Source organism: Delphinapterus leucas, chromosome 4, assembly GCF_059928025.1.
Source record: "Delphinapterus leucas isolate spDelLeu-1000000601 "Yukka" chromosome 4, BTC_Dleu_Yukka2, whole genome shotgun sequence".
Taxonomy (NCBI): domain Eukaryota; kingdom Metazoa; phylum Chordata; class Mammalia; order Artiodactyla; family Monodontidae; genus Delphinapterus; species Delphinapterus leucas.
In genome coordinates this window covers 28,500,073-28,512,134 of record NC_143132.1, presented here as the reverse complement: position 1 = coordinate 28,512,134, position 12,062 = coordinate 28,500,073, and the positions used below count along the sequence as shown (strand labels likewise).

At 40.7% G+C, this 12,062-nt stretch overlaps 1 pseudogene; it reads left to right on the top strand.

The window, feature by feature from the left end:
• The window catches only part of LOC115802365 (uncharacterized), a 53,062-nt pseudogene extending 42,846 nt beyond the window's left edge, over positions 1-10,216 (top strand).
• Positions 10,217-12,062: the final 1,846 nt, after the last annotated feature.

Sequence of the window (12,062 nt, the reverse complement as noted above, 5' to 3'; positions counted from 1 at the left end):
CCAAACTTTTGTAACCTTCTTGGGGATACAGAGTAAGTGCCAACATGTGGGTTGCCTTGGGCCACCCCAAGATGGAACCAGAGCCGGTGCCCCTCATTCACATATACAATCAAATCATAAAATGTGTAAAGATTAGAGGGTATGATATGGGAATGGTTGGCTGGATATCAACAGGCGAGACTACCTTACAATGTGACATATTTTGAACACAGACTCCAATTGTAGGCCTGACCCATGCATCAGTTGTATTATAGAGAAAAACCACACAAAAAATATATTACTAATATATATATATATATATATATACTGCAACCAGGGATGAGAGTCAAGGGGGATGGGAGGGCAGATATAGATGGTAAACTGAAGACCTTCAGTGTGATCTGTGTTTTACAATTAAGGGAGGATGGATGTTTAGTAAGAGTTTCGTTTTAGTACTCAAAACTCTAGGTTTGGTTAGATTTAGAGAGCAAATTGAACTTTCTGTTTTCTTATACTTTATGTTGTTTCTTCCAAATATATTTATCAAAGCACACTTTAAGGGAGGGGTGGGAAATGCCAGTTACACAAGAATATCTATCCTCTGCCCGACTGAAGAAATTGTTCAAACAGAATGCGTTCTTTCATAAGCACTGCTTCCTAACTCAGCCAGGGTCAGTAAAGTCTTAGGTTATTAGTTATGTAATCCCTAGTTCCTCAAAGTGCAGTTTTGATTTGAACACACGGTTTCAATTAGTTGCTTCAGGTTTTGCCTCTAGATAGATCTCATTTTTAGAATCAAGACAGGCTCAGATAATCATAGCATTTTAGAACCATTCCTGATTTTGCAAATAACACACCTGACTTCTGAGAGGTAACTTTATCACAACCACAGCTCCAAGCCCAGGGATCTCTCCGTAAAACCATTTGTAGGTTGAATCATGTTTTCCAAAAAGATATGCTGAAGTCCTAACCCATGGTATCTGCGAATGTGACCTTATTTGGAAATGGTTTTTACAGACATGATAAAGATGTAAATTAAGGTGAGGTCATCTTGGAGTAGGTGGGCCCTTAATCCGAGATGACTGGACTCCTTTTAAGAAGAGACACGAGATGAGACAGACATACAGGGAAAACACCACATGACCACAAAGGCAAGCTAGAAAGAGGAAAGGAAGGATTCCACCCAGAGCTTCAGAGGAAGCATGGCCCTCTTAACTGCTTGATTTTGAACTTCTACCTTCCAGAACTGTGACAGAATATATATCTGTTGTTTTAAACCACCTGGTTTGTGGTACTTTGTTACAAGCAGATTTCGGAAACTAATACACCACTCTCTCTCTTCTGATGGCTCATTTTAATTTGTATTATATTCTCTTGAGACTCTCAAAACAAAACGACTTGGGTGGCATCTGGGTGCCAGACACTGCCTTGAACTTGGTGAAATCGTCAAAGTCCCGACCCACATGGTGGTCCTGAGGTTCATCTCTTTTGACCTTTGGGGACATTATTATTCACTATGTCACATTGTCTTATGTCTGCCAGCATGTTTAGTCAAATGAGCACTTTAAATTTTGCTCCCCGGATGCCTCTACAAGCTGTAGCATGGTACGGCAGTACATGAGGTCTACCTCTCTAAGTTGCTATTACTATAGTGACATGAAAATTTTATAAGTATAATAGTACTGGCTAACGTTTACTTAATACTAATTCCATGCCCAGAACTGTGCAGATGCTTCCATATCTTGTCTTATTCAATTCCTGCAAAAAGATTCTGAAGATGCTACCGTTATCTATGCCCATTTTACAGATAATAGAAGCTGAGGTACAGAAAGGTTAAATAACTAGTCCAGGGTCATATGGCAAGAAAACAATGGAGCTGGGATTTCAAGCTACATCCAAGAGACTCTAAGGTCCATGGATTCCCCTCGATACTATAGTGTAGACAATGATATTAAACTGTTTACCTTAGAAATTCACCTTGGAAATCCCCCAAATTTATTAAAAGTCCCTTCAGAATTTAGCTCCAATCTCTCTTCTAGCCTCATCTCTTGTCATCAGGCCCTACCACACACACACACACACACACACACACACACACACACACATACACACACACACTTATACACGTACACATACCATAGGAGGATTTTCGTATTCCCTGGAACACAAAGGCTCTTTCACCCCTCTGTTTCCTACATTCTCTTCTCTTGACCCCCGATGCCCATCCCCCACGCCCTATGCACATTATGAATATCTCCCCACACCTCATGACCGGAAGAAGTGTCAGCCTCTCTGAGTCCCCAAAATCCCATAGGTAGTTGTGCCTTTTCTACAACACTTATTCAAGCATATATCCTGACACTGGGCTGGGACTACGGTGAGGCTCATGAGTCACCCATGCACAACAGTTGAGGAGACACTTGCTGTTGGGGTCTAGGGGCAGAATAATTAGTGAGATATTAATTTGTACTCATTCCCTCAATATGGTAACTCCTGGAGCAGATTCTGTTGCGTTGGGGGCAGAGGAAATACAGAAGAGGGAGATAGAGGAGATTATCCTCCCAGGCAAGGAAGAGAGTGGAGTTGGGTGGGTCCTATGGGCAGCAGGACCCAGGCAGACCCAGACTCTTAGTGGAGCCCTGCAAAGTAGCAGGACTACAGCGTGTGGGGAGAGCTATCCATTTATCTAGGAAACTGGTTTTAGGCATCAGGCTCCCGTGTTCACGAGGAACCACCGGCCCATGTGTGTCATGGAAGTAGTGGGGCTTCCAGACCTCAAGGAACCAGCAGGGCTTGGACCACAGGCATCCCGGAATAGCCGATGTGGACCCCAGATTTTAGAGCGTCTCCTCACATGCTCTGGGCTATGAAAGATCACAGAACCTTTGCATGACACAGGAGCAAAGCAGGAAAGGACCCTCAGTAATGACTGAGATTGAACTTCCCAGATGCCCTGCAGGATGAGAGCTTAGAGTAGCATTTAATCTCCTTTCAAGAAAATAAAGACAAATAACATGTAACACACACACATTTCAGTTTGTGAGCCATGATTCATACCCAAAACATTTGTTTTCGTGACTGTCTCTATTACTGGACCATGAGCTTCTCCAGGGTAAAAACTCATATCCTTTTGTCTTTGCACTTCTCAGCCTTTGCATGGTGCCTGTTACAAAGCAGGCCCTAAACAAATACCTGCTGAATGGCTGAATGAATAATGAATCACTCAATCAAGCAGTTAATCGGTCTCTAAGGGCTCTTCATGCCATTTTATTCTATGAAGGAAATGAAAAAGTACCAGATCCTCCTATTCAATCTTTTATTTCAGAATGGAGCTGAGGTACAGCCCTCCCCACCAGAAAAAAAAAAAAAAAAAAGAGAGAGAAAAAAAAAGCCAAAGGTAGAAGGAGGAGGGAGAAGGAAAGGATGGCTGCTAACTTGTAAAGGCTTCCTCCTTCTTTAGGTTTTTTGTTTGTTTGTTTGTTTGTTTTGCTGTACGTGGGCTTCTCACTGTTGTGGCCTCTCCTGTTGCGGAGCACAGGCTCAGCGGCCATGGCTCACGGGCCCAGCCACTCCGCGGCATGTGGGGTCCTCCCGGACCGGGGCACGAACCCTCATCCCCTGCATCGGCAGGTGGACTCTCAACCACTGCGCCACCAGGGAAGCCCCCTTCTTTAGGTTTTTGATTCAGGAGTATGAATGAGTGAATTTTCTTCCTCTTTTATTTCGTATAGCACTAGCTTCCTCCAGGAAATGTGAGAAATCCGAGAGTTAGGCTGGGTACCTACCTCTGAGAATTTGATCAAGGGCTGTGGGAAGCCATCAGGGGATGCTGTTAGGGAAACAGTGCTGCCCTTTGGTTTTCTTCACGTGTACTGAAAACTCAGAGCTTTACTAACTGCTTTTTCCAGGTGTGTTCATTCTGGAAGGCCATGACCTGGATAATTTGGCTGAGGGAACTTATGCTCATAATTGTGTAGTTACCTGGCTTCCAGGCACCAGGGACAAGAGGACTCAAAATAATATTCTATGATAGTTAACGTTCACAGAGTTTTATGTGATTCCTTTTATGTGCAATTGTTGGGACTTCTCTCCAGGAAACTATATCTAAGAGCCAAATATCTGGAAAATATTCTAGGAGACGATCAGGAAACATGAACAAGCAAACAAAGCCTGTCATGGAGTAAGTAAGCCATCAGATTGCTCCCTTTTCTCTTCCAAACCCCTTGAGACAATGCGCCACTACGATGAAGTAAGTTGGTAATTTGATAAAAGCCAGGGTGTGTCACAGGAAACACTGGTTTCCCAAATTGCCTTAGGAACACTGGCTTTTCATTTTTGCCTTTCCTAGGGCTCCTAAGAGAGCCCTTTTCCTCTCCTATCCAGCCTGGTTTAGCTCTTAATTAAATTCTTTTCTCTTAGGCAAACTAACAGGCTGGCGGTTCGTTTCCAGTTCCAAAGATTCTATCATCTTATTAACCATCTGTAAGAGCAAAAGCGTCTTGATTCTCTCAAGAGGGAAGACATGGAAGCCGGGAACCTCCATCACCCGAGGGCTATTTGGTGGCTTCCCTCTTCCTTCCACACCCCTTTTGGAGGTAAGAGTCATCCCATCCTTGCTTCTTTTAGGTTCCACTGGAGTCCAAAGGATTAGGCAATGGGCATGACTACAGTACTCCAGCCCTACCCAGGGGTCAGGGCTCACAGCCAGCCTCCTTACAAGAGGTCACTGTGGCTGGCTGCTCCCAGGCAGCTCAGGCTGAAGCTGTCTGATCTCAGACACACAAGGGCAAAGCCTCAGGGGTCTGGGTTTGTTGCCTACTGTAGGGCCAGTTTGGCCTGGTGACCAGGTGGATGTTCTGATGACGGGGCAGCTCTCCTCTCTCACTCCTGGGTTCAAGTCTGGAAACACAGAGTCTGAATTCAAGAGAAGCAGACTTTAGAAACCAAAAGAGAATTAGAGAGAAAAATGCTATAAACTTTACAGACTAGAAGAAACAATTTTGCCTCTATAAGAATATGTTCTTGATTTCTGATAGAAATACTGTATATTCATTACATTTGTGAGCCAAATATTGACCTGACCATGGCTTTTAATGATAGTGTTAGGACAAACCTATAATCCTATATCAAGGAATAAAGTTAAGTGAAATTATATAAAAATAAAACTAGTGTCTCTAACCTTAAAATCTTCCTGATGGTTAGGGTTCACTTTAGAAGTTCAACAGCAGTTGGTCTACCTTCATGACCTCCTCTAGACGAGCCTGCTTTCCCTCAAGTGTTAGCAATCATGATGTGTTAAATGTTTCTCCTACTTTATTTCTAGGCTCTTCGTTTTGTCTAATTATGCGTTTTAAAACTGCACATTGACTGTGAATCTATCTTACCTGATTCTTGACATACCCTGTGTTTTTAAATAGACATTTTGAAAATGTAAGGTTTTATTTACAACGTAAGTTTGGACAAATTCACCCTCGCATTCAGGTTGAAAGGAGCCTAATCAATTGATTATCTATCTAACTTCCATCACTTCCTCACCATCTTCAGACTCTTTGACTCAAATCATGCGGGAAGAGTCTGAAATTGTTTTGTGCTCAAAGCACTTTTTATTTTTTTGTAAAATATTCTTTGGTGCTGATGCATTTCCTTAATATTATCTATAGTAAGATATGCACCAATACCCTGACATAAATATGCTTCCAGACAACCTAGAACTTGTCATTTTATTCCATTTTATTCTTTAGTTGCTCCTAGAATCCATTTCAAACGAAAGAGCAAAAGCTATGATATAAATAAGTTAGGTAAGGGGAAAGGAAGACAGAAATGCTTACAAGTTGCAAACAGGAAAAAGAAATTAGGACAACAGGGCTTCAGAAAGGCTGCAAACACATTCGTAAACAAACAAAGACTGCCCTGGAGCAACCGTCATGTTTGTCTTTGCTCTGATGGTGCAATGTGGTCTAGTGGTCTGACCAACTGGGAATCCAGTGCCTGGGTTCTCAGTTTTTTGCTTCAGACTTACTGTTCTGTACTGAATGGCCTTGGACTGGATGGTCTTGGACAGGGTTTCTTGATCTGAGAGATAGGCAGATTTCCCAGCTGAGAGGCTCAATGTTTATAAGCGGAAAGGTTGCAGAGGGGTGAAGATTATTGTTACAAGTAAAGCAAGGCTGTCACAGATGAACCATCAATGCAAGATATTTTATTTTTACTTTCACGTTTGGAGGCAAACTCCAATCTTCTCTGCCCTGTACAGTGTGTTTGTTTGTTGAGGTCCCTGATAATCTAGGCCATTTGGAAAGGGGTGGGGAGTGTGTGTGAGAGCAAAAAGAATCACCTATTGGTAGTCCTTGGTAGTTTTCTGTGATTTGCATGTCCTTCTCTCCCCATCCCCGGCACTGATCTCTTTTTTTTTTACTTAAGAATTTATATTGCAGTGTAAGATTTTATAATTAGCATGACTAGTTATTTGTATTTTTCTCCAATTGATTGCATATTTGCATATTATAAATAAAGATATTCAAACATATCTTAAGTTCTCTTTAAAGGAAACCATGTTTAAAGAAAGCCCCACTTCTATTAAAATTCCATACTCCTTGGAGTGGTTCGGTTTAGTCCAGCTGCTGATCCATGAAATCCATAAATAGTTAAAAGCCTCCAGGGCTTCCCTGGTGGTGCAGTGATTGGGAATCTGCCTGCCAATGCAGGGGACACAGGTTCGAGCCTGGTCTGGGAAGATTCCACATGCCGCGGAGCAACTAGGCCCGTGAGCCACAACTACTGTGCCTGTGCGTCTGGAGCCTGTGCTCCACAACGGGAGAGGCTGTGACAGTGAGAGGCCCGCGCACCGCGATGAAGAGTGGCCCCTGCTTGCCACAACTGGAGAAAGCCCTCACACAGAAACGAAGACCCAACACAGCCATAAATAAATAAATAAATATTAAAAAAAAAAAAAAAAGCCTCCAGTCCGTGGTAAAGAGGAATAAAATAGACTTATCTCATGACCCCAAAACACATCAAAAACTGCAAAATAATTAACTTTTTACTTGGTGTTTCAACAAAATATTAGAGAGTGAGAATTTTGTTATTTCTGAATTGGGTTTTCATCTCAATGTTGGAATCAAATAAACTTGGAAATAATTATGCCTTCTATTTCAAAGCGTAGGCTTTAATAAGAAAATTACTGCTTTTGTTTTTTAAATCATGTAATCGTTCAAGAGGAATCGATTCAAAATTATTGCTATTAAGCCTTATGAACAAGTTACAAAATATAAAAGCTAATTCTTTAAAATATTCCATGCTTAGCAGGTTTTTGTTGTTGTTGTTTTCTGTAATGTTGAACATTGTTTTCTTTTTAGAGCTCATTTCTGGCTTTACAGAGCCTAGAAAAATGGTCTGAACCAATACTAACTTATTTTCCTCTTCCTTTTCCTTCTCTTCCCATTCCTTCCCACCATTCATTTTTTTTCTCTCCCTTTTCCCCTAATTTTTGCCCCCAACATGTTTCAGTGCCTACTGTGTACCTGGCACATTGATGTTGAGTGCCTTGGATTTAAAGGTGAAAATAATGCGGGTTCTTCTGAGAGCAGTTCAGGGAGACCTAGGACAGCAAACCCTACTTACCTATGCCAGAAAGTACTGAGAGCCCAGACCAGACACAGAGACAACCGGGACACAGGAGAGAGCTTCTCAGAGGAGGTAACCTTTGAACTGATACTAAAAGACAGGTAGTGATTAGCTAGGGACTTGAAGAGTATGAATGATGACACAGAAAGAGAAAGCAGACTGATACATCTAATTTATTGTGAGGTGGAGGGGAAGGGGTAGAAGAGTGAGAGGAAGAGATAAACCTGGAATCTGAGGCAGGGGCAGGGACTTTTCCATGTCTGGCTATGAAATTTGGATTTATTCCTGTGGGTACATGGGAGCCACTGAAGGTGATTAGCTAGAAGAATGTCATGACCAGATTTGCACTTTAGAAAGATCACCCTGGCTTCCTTCTAGAGGTCTCGAGGTGATGGGGATTGAAATTAAGGGCTTCTGGGACATACCGTGTCATACGAATGTGAATTTTCTTTCAGAATCAACCAGGTCCATGCATGCATTCATGTAGCAAGTCTTTAATTAAACACCTATTTTCTACAAGGCCCTCAGCTCAACACTGTGGTGAAGACAAAAAGAGTTAAGACAGAGTCACTGCAAAGCTCTCAGCATCCCTCCTGAATACCATGTTTTGGTAAAGCAAGCTTGCTGCTGCCTAAATCTCACCAGTGAACTCCCATGCATCGTCTATAACACCCATGCTGTGTATAGCTTAATTCCACTATTCTAAAAATTCCTTTTCTGCTGTTTTGAAATGCAACAACTCCAATAAGTTTAACAGCATCTATTCTTCCTCTTTCTTTAAGAAATATTTTCAGTGACAATGACATCTCCCCTTGTACTAACCGTTTACAAAAACAGTAAGAAAATAAAGACCAAAACTTCAGGCTTGTAAATCTGTACAATTCCCTCATCTAGGTGGATGCATTTCCTTCATTTCCAAGAGTGTTCAAAGCGCTACAAGTTAATTTAAAAGAAAAAGGAGCTGGTTGAACGTTCTCACTCTTATTCCACTTGTAGGAAATAAAGAAGGATGGAAATTAGCACCTATCTCAGCGGAGTGTTCTGAGAAATCACTGTGTGAAAAGACAGAGTGTGATCTCAATCAAAAGATTCTGCAATAAGATTTTGGAACCAAATATAGCCCCTATAAGTAGACTTGGCTTATAAGTGGAAACAATCGATCTTACAGTTAAATTTCTGGGGCTTTTGAGAAAAGAAAATCCAAAATAATCTTCATTCATATCTTACACTAATTTCTTGAGGTTTTAGAAATTATGACACTTGACTACTATACAATCTTTTCTAAGGGCACTTGTACGAAACAATTTCATTTTCAAAAATTAGAAACAACTTTTTATAATGAAATGGTTTAAGGGAAAAATGAGAAAAGAAATTGGAAACACAGGTAGTACTGGAAATAAGACCACAAGCTGAACAAAAAGGTTATCATACAAGGAACAACAATAGAAAGCTAAATGCAGAACTTGTAGCGTGTATATTAATAATGCAAGAACCATATACATTTATTCATAATAATTGACTGAAGGTAATTTGCTGTGGAATGATTGAACCAGAACTAATTGTTGCCCTGTGCATTTTATTTTAACACCATAACCTGATATTATAAAGATTTTCCTACTAAAATTTAATGTGGTCAAAATTCAAGCAGTATTAATGTCTGATTATATATTCATACAATAAATGTATTATGGATACTATGAACAAATTGAATACAAAACACTTTTGAAATGGTGCTTGATAAAACATATATGTGTATATGTATACCAATTGACATACATATATATACACCAATTACATAACAAATATTTCAAATCATTTTGGATCACGAATTTCTATTAGAAGAAGTTTACTCTATGAGCAAAATAGGATTCTGTTTATTTCTTGGAAGAAAGCTTCAAAAATAATAATGGAGCCTGAAGAATCTATAAAAATAATAGGAAGAAGGGCCTGACAGCTCTTGAGGATACTTCAAACAGCTTGAATTTTATTTACTTAACCCACCCACAAGGACAGGGAACATTCATTGCTTTCCAGTTTCTTTTCCACAGGAGATTTGGTGCCACAGGGCAAATGGAACCAAGACAATGCTAAGAATGGAAAATAAAAATCAAGGAAACGGTAGAAACATAAAAACACTGGTGCTGTTCTTGGTATCTAGACACCTGAACTCAAATCTTGCCACCACTAATAACTAGCTTCCAGACTTTGAAAATGGCAGTCACTTACTCTGGACCTCGATTTACTTACCTGTTAAAGGTAGGTAATAATATTTGCCCTACACGTTTCACCAATCGTGAATAACAAAGAAAAGCGGTGAGATAAGAAACCTATAAGTGCATCTCAAATTGTAAGGCGCTGAAACTTTGCCGGGTAATAAGTACTATTCTTCCTGGATCCTTCTCTCTCCTTCAGTGGTTTCTTTTCTTAGGTACTGAGAAGACACAGGCTTCTTCAAGAATAACTCATCCAGAACATTGTTGAAACAAATATTTCAAAAACAATTCTTTAGTCATTAGAAGAGACATTTTAGCCCAGTTGAAAAAGATCTCTCTTTGATAGTAGTCTATTCAGATATTAGTCTATTCAGATATTCAAAGGTAAGTATGGCCCTTTCCCCATGTTCCAGAAGGCTCAAAGGTTTGTCATTTCAGTAAATCTATAAACCGGTAATTTCTGTTTTATAGAGTTACAGTTTATGGTTTGTGGTCTTTGACATCTGCAATGCTGATCTCATATATTACAGGCTCCTTGAGCATACAAACTCTCTGTTAGATCAGGCCTTCCAATGTCTACCCTAGAGCCACTAGAGTTATATTAAAACTGAACACTGATGAAATGGCACTCAACTTAAAAGCTTTACTCAGTTCAGGTCAGTGCAATTCAGCAAACATTTATTTAGGGTTAATTCTGAGCTGGGCACTGTTCTAGGTACAGGGCTATTCAACAAGGATTTAGATATAATCTGGGTCCTCCAGGACTCTCACTGCCTATGAGATACTACCCAACTCCACAGGATGGCATTTGGGCTTTAAAAAGAAAATCTGTTGCCAATCTAATAAACTAACCACGTAAAAAGATAGTTCTGAAATAATGGAGAAATTTAATATGGCTAACGATTAGATGGTACTTAATTAACATCAATTTTGTTTGTGATAATGGCATTGTGATTAGGGTAAGACAATGCCCATTTTTTTAGAGATACATAATGAAGTCAGGAGAGATGAACTGATATACGCCTGAGGTATACTTTTTTTTTTTTGCGGTACGCCGACCCCTCACTGTTGTGGCCTCTCCCGTTGCAGAGCACAGGCTCCGGACGCGCAGGCTCAGCAGCCATGGCTCACGGGCCCAGCCGCTCCGCGGCATGCGGGATCTTCCCGGACTGGAGCACGAACTCGTGTCCCCTGCATTGGCAGGCGGACTCTCAACCACTGTGCCACCAGGGAAGCCCCTGAGGTATACTTTTTTAAAAACTCAGGAAGAAAAGAAAAAAAGAAAAGAAAACAAGGGAGATGAAACAAATGTACCCAAATTTTGAGAATCATTAAATCTAGGTGACAGGCATTTGAGGAATTATTTATTATTCTTTTCCCTTTTATGAATGTTTGGAATCTTTCACATTAAACACATTTAAAAAATTGGTTGCCCAAGCTTCTAGTCTTTTTTGTTCTCCCCTTTTACCTAGGATAAGCCCTAGTACTTTCAGCATGGGCTGCACACTGGAATGTGCATCTCAAGTGGTATGTTGTGTCTCCAGTCCAGCGTCCTATTCAAGGTCACCCTTGAAGGTCTCAGTTTGCCTCTGCTGAGAAGTCTTTGTTTAGTGGCTCAGACAGAACCGATGATTTCCCCCAGCTCTGGGCACTCCTAGAACTTGACTCATGGTTCTGTTATGGTATTAAAACTATTCCTTGTTCTTTTCTCCTGCTGGAGTAGAAACTCCTTTAGATTAAGCATGTATCTTCATTGGCTTTCTTTCCCTTTACTTATCATAGGGTCTGACACAGAGTCTGCTCTCCATCAAATACGGACCTTAAAAGTGTCTGTGAAGTGGGAGAGCTATCAGTCTTCCCAGGACCTAGTGCATAACACACGGTCATTTCGTAACCTCAGTAACGATAGCTCCAAAAGTACATTTGGGCAGCTAATCTGTGCAAATTATATTTTGACTGCAGAAATATGGAGTTATGCAAAACTTAAGTGTATTTGTTTAGCTTGACCTAGTTACTGGAGCAATTTAGGAAGCCCCCTCATTCATTTCAGGCATGAGGCATTTGATTTGACCCGAGCCAGCAGGGACTCATTTTGGAGAACACTGCATAACTAGGTCTCATTTTGGTGCCATGCACACTATTACTATTCACAAAGTGCTTTTGATTTACCAGGAAATCTTTTGACAAAGCTCTTCTCCCTTCAGGGAAGTGTGGACGGAGGTGTTGGTGGTGCAGGACAGGGAAGCA